The sequence below is a fragment of the Hordeum vulgare genome, chromosome 2H, assembly GCF_904849725.1.
Source record: "Hordeum vulgare subsp. vulgare chromosome 2H, MorexV3_pseudomolecules_assembly, whole genome shotgun sequence".
In the NCBI taxonomy this organism is placed as follows: Eukaryota; Viridiplantae; Streptophyta; class Magnoliopsida; order Poales; family Poaceae; genus Hordeum; species Hordeum vulgare.
This window is the reverse complement of record NC_058519.1, coordinates 352346947-352364769: the sequence shown is the minus strand read 5'-3', so window position 1 is coordinate 352364769 and position 17823 is coordinate 352346947.

Sequence of the window (17823 nt, the reverse complement as noted above, 5' to 3'; positions counted from 1 at the left end):
ACGAAGATCTCTATCGGTCGAACCTCTATGTCAAGGATTCAGTTAATCCCGTATGTTGTTCCCTTTATCATTTGGTATGTTACTTGCCCGAGATTCAATCGTCGATATATCTATACCTAGTTCAATATCGTTACCACCAAGTCTCTTTACTCGTTCCGTAATACAAGATCCCATGACTAACTCTTTAGTCACATTGCTTGCAAAGCTTATTGTGATGTTGTATTACCGAGTGGGCCCCGAGATACCTCTCCATCACACGGAGTGACAAATCCCAGTCTCGATTCATGCCAACCCAACAGACAACTTCGGAGATACCTATAGAGCACCTTTATAGTCACCCAGTTATGTTGCGACGTTTGATACACACAAGGTATTCCTCCGGTGTCCGGGAGTTGCATGATCTCATGGTCATAGGAACAGATACATTGACATGCAGAAAATAGAAGGAATAAACTGACACAATCATATGCTACATTCATAGTTTGGGTCTTGTCCATCACATCATTCTCCTAATGATGTGATCCCGTTATCAAGTGACAACACTTGTCTATAGCCAGGAAACCTTGACCATCTTTGATCAACGAGCTATTTAACTAGAGGCTCACTAGGGACATTGTGTTGTCTATGTATCCACTATGTATTTGAGTTTCCAATCAATACAATTCTAGCATGGATAATAAACAATTATCATGAACAAGGAAAATAATAATAACCAATTTATTATTGCCTCTAGGGCATATTTCCAACATTTTAAGCTAATAAGACCGTTCTGCAATCACACCAAAGAAAACCAGTCGAATCGGCCGGTTTTTTGGAAAACCAATGAAAAACTGGGTCATTGCTACGGTAACAAAAGTCCTTCCTTGGCGCAGGAATTATTCTTGCTACTTTTCTTGTCCGCGCCGGTTTTTCCCTTGAAGAGGAAAGGGTGATGCAGCACAAGAGCAGTAAGTATTTCCCTCAGTTTGAGAACCAAGGTATCAATCCAGAAGAAGGGCCTCGTCAAGTCCAGAGTACCTGCGAAACACAAACAAGCTTGCACCCAACGCTTCAAAGGGGTTGTCAATCCCTTCAAGATTGTTTGCAAAGTGAGATCTGAAGGCGGAAAGTGCAACGAAGTAAAAAGTGTAAGGCTGAAAATATGGTGTGGAGTAGACCCGGGGGGCATAGTGTTCACTAGAGGCTTCTCTCAAAATAGCAAATATCACGGTGGGTGAACAAATTACTGTCGAGCAATTGATAGAACCGCGCAAAGTCATGATGATATGTAAGGCAATGATCATACATATAGGCATCACGTCCGAGACAAGTAGACCGATACTTTCTGCATCTACTACTATTACTCCACACATCAACCGCTATCCAGCATGCATCTAGTGTATTGAGTTCATGACGAACTGAGTAACGTCTTAAGCAAGATGACATGATGTAGAGGGATAATCTCAAACCAATGATGAAAACCCCATCTTTTTACCATTGATGGCAACAACACGATGCATGCCTCGCTACCCCTTCTGTCACTGGGTGAGGTCACCGCACGGTATGAACCCAAAACCAAGCACTTCTCCCATTGCAAGTATCATAGATCTAGTTGGCCAAACAAAACCCACAACTCGAAGAGAATTACAAGGATATGAAATCATGCATAAGAGAGATCAGAAGAAACTCAAATAAGATTCATAGATAATCTGATCATTAATCCACAATTCATCGGATCTCGACAAACACACCCCAAAAGAAGATTACATCAGATATATCTCCATGAAGATCATGGAGAACTTTGTAGTGAAGATCCAAGAGAGAGAAGAAGCCATCTAGTTACTAGCTATGGACCGGTAGGTCTATGGTGAACTACTCACGCATCATCGGAGAGTTCATGGTGTTGATGAAGAAGCCCTCCGTATCCGAATCCCCCCTCCGGCAGGGCACCAGAACGTTCCCCAGATAGGATCTTGCGGAGAGAGAAGCTTGCGGTGGCGGAAAAGTAATTTCGATGATCTCCTAACTTTTTTGGGATTTTTAGGGAATATATAGGCGCGACCCCTAGGGCAGAGGGCGCCCAGGGGGCCCACAAGTCTGTGGGCTGCGGCCTCCCCCCTGACCGCGGGGAGGGGGCTTGTGGGGCCCCTGAGGCTCCCCTGCCTTGGCTCTCAAGCTTCCCGATCTTCTTCCGTTATGGAAAAAATCTTTTCGGGGATTTTCTTCCGTTTGGACTTTGTTTCAAAATCTCCTCTGGAAGGGGTCAAAAACATGGAAAAAACAGGAACTGGCACTTGGCACTGAGTTAATAAGTTAGTCCCAAAAAATATATAAAAGGTATGCAATAACATCCAAATTTTGACAAGATAATAGCATGAAACCATCAAAAATTATAGATACGTTGGAGACGTATCAAGCATCCCCAAGCTTAACTCCTGCTCGTCCTCGAGTAGGGAAGTGATAAAGAATGAATTTTTGATGTGGAATGCTACCTAGCATAGTTTTCCTTTGCAAGTTCTTTCGCGTGATATGAATGTTCAGATCCGTAAGATTCAAAACAATAGTTTTCTATTGACATGAAAACGACAATACTTCAAGCAAACTAGCAAGGTAATCATGAACTTTCAAAATAACAAGGCCAATGAAAGTTATCCCTACAAAACCATATAGTCTAGCTATGCTCCATCATTCTCACACAACTAATGTAAATCATGCACAATCCTAGTATTGGCCAAGTAATTGTTTTCGCACTCTTACTTTCTCAAACTTTTTATAACTATCACGCAATACATGAGCGCGAGCCATGGATATAGCACTATAGGTGGAATAGAGTGTGGTGGTGGTTGTGAGACAAAAAAGAGGAGGAGATGGTCACATTGACTCGGCATATCAATAGGCTATGGAGATGCCCATTAATAGATATCAATGTGAATGAGTAGGGATTGCCATACAAGAGATGCACTAGAGCTATAAGTATGTGAAAGCTCAAAAGGAGAACTAGTGGGTGTGCATCCAACTTGCTTGCTCACGAAGACCTAGGGAAATTTTGAGGAAGCCCATCATTGGAATATACAAGTCAACTTATATAATGAAGATTCCCACTAGCATATGGTAGTGACAAAGCAAGAAGCTCTCAATCATGAAGAACATGGTGCTATTATGAAGCACAAGTGTGGAAAAAGATAGTAACATTGTCCCTTCTCTCTTTTCTCTTTTTTTCATTTGGGCTCTGAGGCCTCTCTTTTTCTTTTATCTTTTTTTATTTTTGTTTTTTGGGCTCTTTGGCCTCTTTTTTTTATTTCCTCACATGGGACAATGCTCTAATAATTATGATCATCACACTTCTATTTACTCACAGCTCAAAGATCACAATGATGATGACTCCATAGGAAATGCCTCCGGCAGTGTACCGGGATGTGCAACGATCTAGCATGGCGTATGACGTTGAAACATCTCGCTAGCTATCTTACGATCAGGCAATGGCAATATGAGAGTGACGGCACAAGTCATGAGACGGAACGGTGGGAGTTGCATGGCAATAGATCTCGGAATGGCTATGAAAATGCCATAGTAGGTAGGTATGGTGGCTGTTTTGAGGAAGGAATTTGGTGGGTTTGTGCACCAGCGAGAATTGCGCGACACTAGAGAAGCTAGCAATGGTGGAAGGTGAAAGTTCATCTATACCATGAACTCACATTAGTGATGAAGAACTCACATACTTGTTGCGAAAGTTTTTATTAGTAATCGAAACAAAGTGCTAAACGCATACTCCGAGGGGAAGGGTTGGTAGGTGTTAACCATTGCGTGATCCCGACCTCAACACAAAGGATGACAATCAATAGATCAATTATGCTCCAACTTCCTAACATAGTGGTTCACCATATGTGCATGCTACGGGAATCACTAACTTCAACACAAGTATTTCTAGATTCACAACACCCTACTAACATAGCTCTTAATATTACCAAATCCATGTCACAAAACTAATTGAGAGGAATCAAAACTTCTCTTTCTACTCAATGCACATGAAAATGGAGGTTTTGGACTACTTTCATAGCATAAGCCAACTACCAAATCACGCACCGCCGTGCTCTAAAAGATATAAGTGAAGCACAAGAGAAAAAGTATCTAGATCAAAAGATATAAGTGAAGCACTATGAACATTCTAGCAAAATCATGATGAGTGCATGTCTCTCTCTATCAAAAAGGTGTGCAGCAAGGATGATTGTGACACAACAAAAAGAAAAGACTCCTAAGATACAAGACGCTCCAAGCAAAACACATATCATGTGGTGAATAAAAATATAGCTCCAAGTAATGTTGCCGATGGATTGAAGACGAAAGAGGGGATGCCTTCCCGGGGCATCCCCAAGCTTAGGCTTTTTGGTGTCCTTGAATTTGGCTTAGGATGCCTTGGGCATCCCCAAGCTTGAGCTCTTTCCACTCCTTATCTCTTTGTCCATGAGAACGTCACCCAAAACTTGAAAACTTCACAACAAAAAACTTAAACAGAAACTCGTGATAACATTAGCACAAGAAAACAAACTACCACTTCTTTTGATACTGTAGCAAACTTGAATTCCATCTATATTGGTGTTGGGCTACTGTATTCTCACTTTTCCATGGCTAGTACCCCCCGGTACTAACCATAGTTTCATCAAAACAAGCAACCAACTCAAACAAAATAGAATCTGTCAAAAACAGACCAGTCTGTAGCAATCTGTATACTTCGTATACTTCTGGTACCTCAAAAAATCTGAAACATTACGATGGCCTGGGCAAAAGGCGTATAAACTATAAGCAAAAAGAATCAACTCAAAATCTCTTTCTGAATAAAAATGAAAAATCATCTCGTGAATGAAAAGTTTCTGTCTTTTTCCAGCAGAATCAAACAACCGTTACCAAGACTAGTCATAAAGGTTTTGCTTGGCTCAAACACAAAAAGAAACACAAAAAACACAATCACAACAGAATTGTGATGGTGTGGACGCAACAAAACAGAAAGAAAAATATAAATTCATTGGGTTGCCTCCCAACAAGCGCTATTGTTTAACGCCCTTAGCTAGGCATAAAAGCGATAGAATCACGTATTGTCGTCTTTGGTGCTCAACCCATAAGTGGCCCTCATCATGGATTCATAAGGCAATCTTATTTTCTTTCTAGGAAAGTGTTCCATGCCCTTACTTGAAGGAAATTGAAATCTAATATTCTCTTCCTTCATATCGATGATAGCACCGATAGTCCATAGGAAAGGTCTACCAAGAATAATAGGGCATGTAGGATTGCAATCAATGTCAAGCACAATGAAATCCACGGGTACATAGTTCCTATTTGCAATAATAAGAACATCATTGATCCTTCCCATGGGTTTCTTGACAGTAGAATCAGCAAGATGCAAATTAAGAGAACACTCTTCAATGTCATTAAAACCCAGAACATCGCATAAAGACTTTGGAATCGCAGAAACACTAGCACCCAAATCACACAAAGCATTGCATTCATAGTTTTTGATTTTGATTTAGATGGTAGGTTCCCACTCATCATGAAGCTTTCTAGGGATAGAGACTTCCAATTCAAGTTTATCTTCAAGATATTTTATCATAGATTCGACGATATGATCGGTAAAGGCCTTGTTTTGGCTATAAGCGTGTGGAGAGTTTAACATGGATTGCATCAAAGAAATGCATTCAATCAAGGAGCAACTATCATAATTGAATTCCTTGAAATCCATGGTAGTAATTGAAAAGGATCGAGATGGACCTAGAGGGGGGTGAATAGGTACAGTTCCAAATTTTAATAATTACTTAGCAACTTTAGGCAAAAGTGTGAAATATGAGTGTAGGCCTAATAATTGCTATGACAACGAGTAAGCTATTTAGAGTGAAGTAAGGCAAGCGGTAAACAATAATCAAATACAAGTACGTAATAAGGATTAACACAAGTAGAGAGATAGGGTTAGGAATAACCGAAACTCCAAGAGAGACAAGGATGTATCCCGATGTTCACTTCCTTGGAGGGAAGCTACGTCACCGTTAGAGGGGCGGATGTTACCACGAAGGCACACCAACGCCACAAAGGCTCACCCTATTCTCCCTTTGATATAACTCCACGAAGGCGTTTCTCAACCACTAGTGGTAAGCCTTGAGGTGGCTTCCAAACCTTCACAAACTTTCCGGGGGAAATCACAATGGTTTGATTCCTCTCCGAAGACTCCTACCGCCTAGGAGTCTCCAACCTCCAAGAGTAACAAGATCACGAGGATTGCTCAAAACTTGCTCAAATCACAAATCACTTTGGTGGGAAGGAGGAGAAGGAGACGATCTATCTTTTGATTGGAACAACACTCAAAGGGACTCACAAATGCTCTTGGGATCTAAGATTTTGTGTAGACAAGAGTGAGTGAGAAGAAAGGTGTTCTTGGATGTGTTCTAGCTATGTTGGACACCCTCTCACGAAGTGGGAGGGTGTATATATAGTGGGGAGTGTAAAACAGCCGTTGGGGACACTTTAAGTCACACAGGGTTCGGACGCCCGGCAGTTTACGGAAGTCCGGGCGTCCGCAAGGGGTCGGACGTCTGACAGGGGTTGGTCGTCCGAGAGCTGTAGATATGTCTGGAAACACTGTGAGTTGAACACGGATCGGACGTCCGGAGAAGGCCGGAAATCCGTGTTATTCGACTCAACTTCTTCTGGTGCAAGGTTCCGGATTTCCGAAGGGGGCGGACGTCCGGCCCTCGGAGGTCCGGAGGGAGCCAGAAATCCGAGTTATATGGCTCACATTCTTCTGGTGCAGGGCTCCGGATTTCCGAAGCTGGTCGGTCGACCGGCCCTCGGATGTCCGGAGGGAGCCGGAAGTCCGAGGCTTTAGACCTGTTTTGAGATAGGAGCAGAGTAGAGAATATGTGGTATTGAGCAGAATAGTGAAGATGTGGTATGAGCAAGTTCATCGCAAAACCTGTGATCCCCTCTTAATAGTGCGGGATCCCTATACTCAAGAATAGTAAACTCAAAAGGATAGTCTACATCATCTTTTCTCAATCCCGAGCCTTCTTGACATATAAATCCCGATCTTCTCAGACCACCGTCGGCACATAATTCTCAATCTACTAAAGTACTTGCCATCCCGAGATACACTCAACAAATAGGATTAGTTTCCTATGTATGTGTTGTCATTAACACCAAAAGTCGATTAGGGGCATAGCATGCACTTTCAATCTCCCCCTTTTTGGTAGTTGATGACAACATATACATAGGTCTCAAAAAGATTTAACATACATTATAGCCTTGGAGAGATTTAGTACGGAGCTCCCCCTTAGTATGTGCATGACAAAATATCGGAGCTCCCTTTTAATGTGTGTATCGAACATATAATGGATCATCATGTAAAGATAATAGATCATCATAGAAAGATAATTGATCATCATAGAAGTAGTGGAGCAAAACATAATAGCCTATGATGATATCATAGCAATCCATAGCAATCACAACATTCATAAGTACCCATACATGAGTTTATCCATTACATTACTCGACCATGCAAATTTAAACTAAATCTCCAAAGACTAAAAACTACGATACATTACTCCCCCTTTGGCACCAAGTACCAAAAAGGGAGGCACCAACAGCATCAACCATGCTCAGAGCTCATCAGCATCATCCTCATCGTCAGGCAAGCCACTGCCACCAGCCTCGTCAAGGAAATCAGCCCACTCAGGACCAGATGGGAAGCCAAAGTCAGAAGGAGGAGCAGCAGGAAGGGCCTCATCATCACTCACATCAAGAACGCCTGAGTCTCTCAGACGAGCCTTGAGGGCATTCTTGGAGGATACTAGGCGAAAAACCACATCATGTGTTTGACCACACTAGAAAGAGATGGCCTTCATCATAGCAGAATGTGCCTTGCCAATGAAGTTGGCAAAGCGACCAAGAGGAGCGGAGCTAGATGAGGGGGTTGCTGACCGGGCAGCAGTGCGGCGAGTGAATGTGGAGGATGGGGTTTTCTTGGGAGCATAGTTGGCCACCATGTGAGCGGGAATGACCCACTTGCGATGTGTGTGAGTGACAGCAACAGAGAAATCAGCAACATGATTAATAAGAGCCTGGATGAAGGGGGCATGAGGGAAAGCTCGCTTGTATTGAAAACTAGCAAGCCGAATCTCATGCCAGAGAAAGTGAGGCACATTAGTTTTGCTCTTGGGGTGCTCGTACAAGTGTGACATGATGTCAATACAGTAGCCACTACAAGAGCCCTTATCACCCATCTTGGGATAGATGGTGCGGATAAGACACTGAAAGATGATAAAGTAAGGTGAACGCCAGATGGATACCTGGTTAAGATCCTTCATGCGTTCATCCGCATCAAGCTCACGGAGTGGTTTGAGGAGATACCCACACGCCTCAATGGACTTAGGTGCATGGTTAGGATCATTCCTATGTATTTTGAAGCCGGAGTTGGGGAAACCAAGTGCGGCAACAAACGTATCATAGGAAGCTGTGAAGCGAACGTCAGAGGTGATCCAGCTAACAGTGTGGTTTGGACCAAAGAAGCATGTGGCATAGAACTGGTGAATGGCAGCAGCGTTAAAATCATGATGAAAAGCAAACGGGGCAGCAAGCCCCGATGCCTCAATAAGCTCAATGGCACCCGGGTATTTCGCCGGGTGCATGCGAATATTCTCAAGATCTATGAAGTGATGAAAGAGAGACCCTTAGGAACTATGACTCTACTAAAAATGTCTGCCTTGACGTGTGTGCGGAAATGTGAGTCCGTAGAGTCACGTACGGCAGAGAATTGATCAATGTCGCGGCGGAAAGTGAGGTATGAAGACTTGGCAAGCGTGGTGAAGTTCATGACTTCACGACCTAAGGTAGCAGGGGGTTCAAGTGAGATGCGACGAGCTTCACCTGCGGGCTGAGCAGGAGGAGGTGGTGGCATATAGGACGCCCTGCGAGTCCCGGGCTTTGGCATGGACCTCCGATCGGCGGGCTGGTCAGCACGGTCCTCGGCGGCAAGCTCATCCTCGAAGTCAGAGCCATCACCATCAGACGACGAGGGGAGATGTGGAGACGGAGGATGCCGGGCAGTCCGTTTGAAGGGACGACGTTGCCCTTCCGAGTCCGACCCCGTGCCAGTAGGGGCACGAGCGGATGAGCCAGCAACGTCCTTCCAGGCGGCGTGCTTAACCCTGGGCATGGTGCACAACAACCTACACGGATGGAAACCCCAAATGAGGAACGAACATGGTCAAACCATATGAACGAACACGTGGACTTGGGAGAGAGGGAACCAAACGCGAGGGGAATGGAGGAGATACCTGCAGATGGATCCCGCGGAGGAAGAAGAGGAGGATCTGCGGAGGAGATCAGGCAGATCTCGGGAGTGGCGGCGCGGGCGAGCGCTCCTGGTGCTGGCGGCGGCGGCTGCAGGGGAAAAAGGGGGCGCGTGAGGGCTAGGGCAAATCCCAGGCCCGCGCCCATCTATTTATAGGCCCCGATGTGTCGGACGTCCGACACGCGTCGGACGTCCGGAGAGGATTTTTCCGTCGGACGACCGACACTGGTCGGACGTCCGGAATGAGGTTAGCCGCCGGACGTCCGAGACACGTCGGACGACCGAGAGAGAGGAGGAGGTAGAGGCTGATTCTGGAATTGTTTGATGATGAGATGATGATTTTTCATGGTTTCTCACAAAGAGCACGAACATAGTTGCCTACAAGCATTACATATACTACTTGTGGACAGAAGTTGATTTATGCAGACTTTGTAAGCTCAAAGCACAAAATTATGACCCACTCCCCCTAAATGCATGCCCACATCAAGACACAAACATAATGTGAGTGTGTGCATGTGTGCAGGATTTCAAGTTATGTTATCAAGCTCCAAGATACCAAGTTCACGCCTAAGTTGACAGAACCTAGCTATGCTAAGTGGCTTGGTGAAAATGTCGGCGAGCTGCATGTCGGTACCCACATGGGTAATATCAATGTCACCCTTTTGCACATGGTCTCTCAAGAAATGATACCTAATATCAATATGTTTTGTGCGAGGGTGATCAATGGGGTTCTCGGAGATCTTTATGGCACTTTCATTATCACACAGAAGAGGCACGTGTCGATACGTGATACCATAATCCTTTAGGGTTTGCCTCATCCATAGCAGTTGAGTTGCACAGCTTGCGGCTGCAATATATTCGGCCTCGGCCGTGGAGAGAGAAACACAATTCTGCTTTTCCCAGGACCAACTTACCAAGGAGCGTCCAAGAAACTGACATGCACCGGAAGTGGATTTCCGTCCCACTTTGTCACCGGCCCAATCCGCATCGGAGTACCCAATAAGATCGAACTTTGCATCCACCATAAACCTAACTTTGGGGTGTGAACAAGGTATCTAAGAATATGCTTAACCGCCGTATGATGGCTTTCCCTAGGGGAAGCTTGAAATCTAGCATATATGCCTACACTTAACATGATGTCCGGTCTAGATGCGCAAAGATAAAGTAGCAAACCAATCATGGAGCGGTAGGTAGATGGGTCAAAAGGAATACCGTTGGTGTCTTCATTTAGAACTACATCTGTGGCCATGGGTGTCTTCATTGGTTTAGCATTTGTCATATCAAAATTTTCAAGAATGTCCTTGAGGAACTTAGTTTGAGACAAGAAAATCCCTTCTTGAAATTGTTGTATTTGAAACCCAAGAAAGAACTTCAAGTCCGTGTTGAGTGACATCTCAAAGGTCTTGGTCATGGAGGCCGCAAACTTCTTGCATAAATGGATGTTAGGAGAACCAAAAATGATGTCATCTACATAGATTTGGCATAAGATCAAATCACCATTTTCCCTCTTAGTAAAAAGAGTGGGATTGATCACCCCCACCACAAAGCCATCATCGAGTAGGAACTTCTTAAGATGGTCGTACCAAGCACGGGGTGCTTGTTTGAGGCCATACAGAGCCTTGTGAAGTTTGTATACATGGTCTTTGTGGTGAGGGTCAACAAACCCAGGTAGTTGTGATACATATACCTCTTCTTGTAGAGGACCGTTAAGAAAAGCACTTTTCACATCCATTTGATGCAAAGTAAAACCATTGAAAGCAGCATAGGCCAATAAAATGCAAATGGATTCAAGACGAGCAACAGGGGCGAAAGTCTCACCAAAGTCCAAACCTTCAACTTGGGAGTACCCCTGTGCAACTAACCTTGCCTTGTTGCGTAGGACAGTCCCATTCTCATCTTCCTTGTTCTTGAAAATCCATTTAGTTCCAATGACATTATGTTCCTCAGTTGGCCGTTCTACCAATGACCATACTTCGTTGCGTGTAAAATTGTTTAACTCTTCTTGCATAGCAAGGAGCCAATCATTGTCACATAATGCATCCTGAACCCTGTGTGGCACGGTACTAGAGACAAATGAAAAATGAGCACAAAAGTTTGTTAATTGTTTATGAGTCACTCTACTTTCCGACACGTCGGTGCAGATTTGATCAATATCAACACGACCGGCCACACGAGGCATGATGGAGGTCAGGGTTTCACGAGGTTCGACTTCGTTTCCATCATCAACGTCCTCAACATATGGATCATTTATGTGCGGAGGAAGATATTCCTCTTCGCGTTGCACCTGTTGAGGTTCATCATCAAGCATAGCCATACTTTGGTCTAGCTCTTGAAGATCAACTTGTTCTTGAGTGTGATCAGAGTGAGAGACATGTTCTCCCACTTGATCCTCAACAACTGGCATCATATGTGTGCTAGTATCTTGTGGAGGTACGGGCACTGAACTGTCTTGAGGATGAGAAATACTCTCATCATCTTCATCATCATCATGGGGTCTTTGTTCCATGGGAAGAAGTGCACCTACACCCATGTTCAAGATATCTTGTGAGGAGTCTTCTTCACCTGCATCACTTAGATCAACTTGCTCCCCATGGGAGCGGTTAAATTCATCAAACATCACGTCACAGGTTTCTATAACACATCCAGTGGATTTGTTGTAGACTCTGTAGGCGTGAGAGTTTGATCCATAGCCAACAAAAATCCCTTCAGTTGTTTTGGATTGAAAGTTTCCTAACCGTTCCCGTTTGTTGAGGATGAAACACTTGCATCCAAACACACGAAAGTACTTAACATTGGGCTTGTTCCCAGTTAGGAGCTCATATGGAGTCTTCTCCAATATTGATCGAAGAAAGAGCCGGTTTGATTCATGACATGCTGTGTTGACGGCCTCAGCCCAAAAAGTATTTGGTGACTTGTATTCGTCTAACATGGACCTTGCCATTTCCACAAGTGTCCGGTTCTTCCTCTCTGCCACACCATTTTGCTGAGGGGTGTAAGGTGCAGAGTACTGATGTTCAATTCCCTCACCACTCAGAAATTCTTCTAGGGTGTAGTTCTTGAACTCCGAGCCATTATCACTTCTTATTGCCTTGATGTCCTTGTCAAACTTCCGCTGGGCTTGTTTGGCAAAATCAATGAAGGTGATCTTCGTCTCGTCCTTGGACTTGAGAAAGAACACCCATGTATATCTTGAATAATCATCAACAATGACTAGGACATACTTTTTCCCTCCAAGACTTGCCCATGAAGGAGGCCCAAACAGATCCACATGAAGGAGCTCTAACGGCCTCGAAGTAGATACAATGTTCTTGGGTGGATCTTTTGATTGATGTTGTTTCCCAGCTATGCATGCACTGCACACACGATCTTTCTTAAAAGATACATTTGTTAGTCCAAGGATGTGATTGTCGTTGAAGAGATTTTGAAGATTTCTCATGCCGACATGGGCGAGCCGGCGATGCCACAACCATCCCATGTCGGCCTTGGCCATTAGACAAGTTGTATGGAAGGTGCTCTCTTTCGATAAATCAACCGTGTAAAGGTTGCCATCCAACTCTCCAACAAATGCCACTTCGAGAGTGTCTCTCTTAAATACTTCACATCCGTTAGTCCGAATAATGTTTCATAACCAATGGAAGCCAATTGGCGAACTGAAAGTAAATGATATTGAAGAGATTGGACAAGCATGACATTTGCAATAGACATGTCATTAGTGATTGCCACCTTGCCCAACCCAATTACCTGCCCTTTCGACCCTCCACCAAATACAATGCTCATGTATGGTCGAATGGCTTGCATGAAGTCATAGAGCAAGTTACTATCTCCGGTCATATGATTGGTGCATCCACTGTCGATCACCCATTTGGCTCCTCCGGAGAAAACAGCCTGTAACGAATTAAGACTTGGTTTGAGGTACCCATTTCGTCATGGGGCCTTTCACATTAGTTACAAGAGTCTTAGGGACCCAAATAGCATAAAATCGGAATGCATTACGGGGACCAACGAATTTAGCATAAACCTCTCCTTCCTTTGATTTGCGAAGTACATAGGATGGATGCATGAATTCAGTTGTCTTGTTGAGAGTAGGCGAACCCCTAGTGGCCGACCCACTCACAACCTTACCTTTCTTCTTGTGTCCCTCTCGTACAAATATTTCTTTAAGCGGAGTGGTACACTTGAGAGGAGATGCACTTTTCTTGGTGGTGCTTGGGTTGAACCCAAGCCCTTCCTTGGCAAGGCCTCCATTGTGTCGACTTAAGATCTCATTGAGAGTCTTTTGTCCTTGTGCACATGTCATGAGACCTCTGTCTAGTTGTGCCTTTAGCGAACAGTTTTCCTCAAGGATAGATGTCAGTTCACTACTAGAGTTAGTAGTGCAGGTATCAACATTAATAATAGGTGAGGAGTAAGTCTTATCTAAAGTGTCAAGATAAGTAACCTTGAGTGCCTCAAAGCTCTTTGTAAGAACAGTGAGTTTCTCTTCCTTGTCTTTGAGAGACAAGGATAGACGCTCACAGTCCTTAGAAAGGGAAGCATATGAGTTCACTAGTCGGTTTTTATCATTTAGTAACTCTTTGCACACAGATTCAGCCTTTTTCAAGGAGGCAAGATCATTAGCATGTTTATCAAGGTTTTCACCTACTTTTGAGCATAATGCATCATTTTGTGCTTCCTCATACATGACTTTCTGCTCAAGGATTTCATTTCTTTCCTTCTCCTCAGTGACGAGGGTTTCGAGTTCCTTGATGGTATTGGTGTGCTTACTCGCCATTTCCATAAGTATGCGAAACATAGTGAGCTTCTTTCCTTTAAGAGAGCACATAAATTTGTTTATTTTAGCAAACATGGGATGATCTAAGTCATTATCCTCATAGTGATCTTCCGCATCAAGATACTCATCAGATGGGGTAGAAGCTAGACTAAAGGAGTTTAACCGTGGAGTTACCTTAACCTTATCATCGGAGCTTTGGTCTTCCTCATCTCCCATGGCAGTCTTTGCCATCAAACACTTGTGGGTGTTGCCCTTGTAGTCTTTCATATAGTTTTAGTGAACAACATCACCACTTTTGTTGACTAGCCTCAAGGTGTTTTGTGTATCCTGAGCTACTCCGGCAACCCCACCAACGTCTTCTGGATCTGATTCTTCTTCTGCAACCATTGCTCTTCCATCTGTCATCTTGAGCTTGGAGTTCATAGGGTTTGGCAACTTCTTCTTTAAAAATGTCTTTGGAAACCTTGGAGTGTCTTCTCTCTTCTCATAAGGGCAGTCATTGGAGAAGTGGTTGGTTTCCTCACAGTTGTAGCATTTCCTTACCTTCTTCTTTGGGAATCTTCCCTTGAATTTTCCTGCAGAGAACTTCTTTACAAAGAGAGCAATGTCCTCATAAGATGGGCTTTCATCAGAGTCAACATCATCACCATCTTCGCAGTCATTATCACCCTCTTCTTCTTCACTTTCTTCTTCGTCACATTCATGCTTGGCTTTCAAAGCAAGATTGATCTTTGGTGTTGAAGTGCCATGCATGGCAAGGTGCTTTGTTGCATTTGCCTTTGACTCTTCAATTAATTGGAAACTGGATATGATGTCATGTGGAGTCATTTCTTTGAACCCATGGTGCTGCCTCATGTCCCATACCATTTGATGGTGATACGGAGCAAGGCATGAAGTAACTTGTCCACGAGAAATCTCTTGGTCAGATTGAAACCATCTTGCGTCTTGTCACAGTCACATGACTCAATGTCTGTGGCGAGAGTCATGAGCCGTTCTAGCAGTTGCTTGGGAGATTCACCCTTTTCCATACAGAAATTCTGTAATTGCCCCTTGGCAATTTCATATTGAGCAAGCCGAAGAGTGGAGGTACCGGTCTTGGTCCTTATAATGCTATCCCACAGTTCCTTGGCACTTGTGATGTGAATGTAAGGTCTCCGTTGCTTGTCATTCATTCCTTTTCTTATGCACATGATCGCAGTGTCATTGAGATGCTTGTCATAAGTTTCTCTCAGAGTGAGGCACCTTGGATCTACAGGATTGTACCCATGCTCGAGGATGTCCAACATCTCATCATTGGCGTACCTAAGATGATCCTGCATACCAACTCTCCACAAAGCAAATCAGAATTGTCATCAAGCAAGGGAGGTTTTCCTCCAGGATTGTACTTAGGTTTCTCAATTTGAGATCTAGCATAAAGCCATGGAACACTGGTTTGGTTCCTTTCTGGAGGTTGTTGGCCAAATGAATAACCGTGCACATGTGGCCCTGAGGCCCTCGGGGACGTGGCTGTTCCCGTGGTTAATGATGCCAGTCTTATTTGGACCAAGGCCTCAAGAGAAGCATCATGCTCCTCTTTTTTGCTTGGCAAGGGCCCGTTCCAGATCCTCAGAGGTGAAAGACTTGACTTCCGTGGAAGTCCCGTCCCTCTCCACTGGAGCTACCGTAGTTGGAATCCCGTCCATCTCGCTCTAGGGCGGTTAAGCCACAAGAACAGAGCACGAGGCTCTGATACCAATTGAAAAGGATTGAGATGGACCTAGAGGGGGGGTGAATAGGTACAGTTCCAAATTTTAATAATTACTTAGCAACTTTAGGCAAAAGTGTGAAATATGAGTGTAGGCCTAATAATTGCTATGACAACGAGTAAGCTATTTAGAGTGAAGTAAGGCAAGCGGTAAACAATAATCAAATACAAGTACGTAATAAGGATTAACACAAGTAGAGAGATAGGGTTAGGAATAACCGAAACTCCAAGAGAGACAAGGATGTATCCCGATGTTCACTTCCTTGGAGGGAAGCTACGTCACCGTTAGAGGGGCGGATGTTACCACGAAGGCACACCAACGCCACGAAGGCTCACCCTATTCTCCCTTTGAGATAACTCCACGAAGGCGTTTCTCAACCACTAGTGGTAAGCCTTGAGGTGGCTTCCAAACCTTCACAAACTTTCCGGGGGAAATCACAATGGTTTGATTCCTCTTCGAAGAGTCCTACCGCCTATGAGTCTCCAACCTCCATGAGTAACAAGATCACGGGGATTGCTCAAAACTTGCTCAAATCACAAATCATTTTGGTGGGAAGGAGGAGAAGGAGACGATCTATCTTTTGATTGGAACAACACTCAAAGGGACTCACAAATGCTCTTGGGATCTAAGATTTGGTGTAGAAAAGAGTGAGTGAGAAGAAAGGTGTTCTTGGATCTGTTCTAGCTGTGTTGGACACTCTCTCACGAAGTGGGAGGGGGTATATATAGTGGGGAGTGTAAAACAGCCGTTGGGGACACTTTAAGTCACACAGGGTTCGGACGTCCGGCAGTTTACGGAAGTCCGGGCGTCCGCAAGGGGTCGGACGTCCAACAGGGGTCGGTCGTCCGAGAGCTGTAGTTATGTCTAGAAACATTGTGAGTTGAACAGGGACCGGACATCCGGAGAAGGCCGGATATCCGAGTTATTCGACTCAACTTCTTCTGGTGCAAGGTTCCGGATTTCCGAAGGGGGCCGGACGTCTGGCCCTCGGACGTCCGGAGGGAGCCGGAAATCCGAGTTATATGGCTCACGTTCTTCTAGTGAAGGGCTCCGGATTTCCGAAGCTGGTCGGTCGACCGACCCTCGGATGTCCGGAGGGAGCCGGAAGTCCGAGGCTTTAGACCTGTTTTGAGATAGGAGCGGAGTAGAGAATATGTGGTATTGAGCAGAATAGTGAAGATGTGGTATGAGCAAGTTCATCGCAAAACTTGTGATCCCCTCTTAATAGTGCGGGATCCCTATACTCAAGAATAGTAAACTCAAAAGGATAGTCTACATCATCTTTTGTCAATCCCGAGCCTTCTTAACATATAAACCCCAATCTTCTCAGACCACCTTTGGCACATAATTCTCAATCTACTAAAGTACTTGCCATCCTGAGATACACTCAACAAATAGGATTAGTTTCCTATGTATGTGTTGTCATTAACACCAAAAGTCGATTAGGGGCATAGCATGCACTTTTAGTAATTTCATTACTACTCAAAGTTTTAACATCTTCTACTCCACTTTCAATGCTTTTAGCATCAAGATTGATGGACTCCGAGTCGTTGGGGCACTTTTCAACCAAAGTGGATTCATATCCAGCCCCAAAATCATTAGGTTTGACACAAGAAAACAGAGATTCAATGGGAGTCACACCAAGCACTTTAAGATCTTCGTGATTCTCATCACGAGAACACGCCTTTTTAAGCCATTCATGTCTCGCACGAATTTGGGCGGTTCTTTCTTGGCTCTCAATCATGGAAACACGCATAGCTTTCAAAGTTTCATCCATGTTGATTTTGGGAGGAGCACATGTAACTTTCAAAGCATCAACATCACTAGACATTCTATCAACGCTCTTAGCCAAATCATCAATTTTGAGTAGCTTTTCCTCTATGGACGCATTGAAAATCTTTTGAGAGTTGATGAAATCTTTGATATTAATCTCTAGATGAGAGGGTAATATATTGTAATTTCCATGAGTATTGTTGTAGGAGTTGCCAAAGTTATTA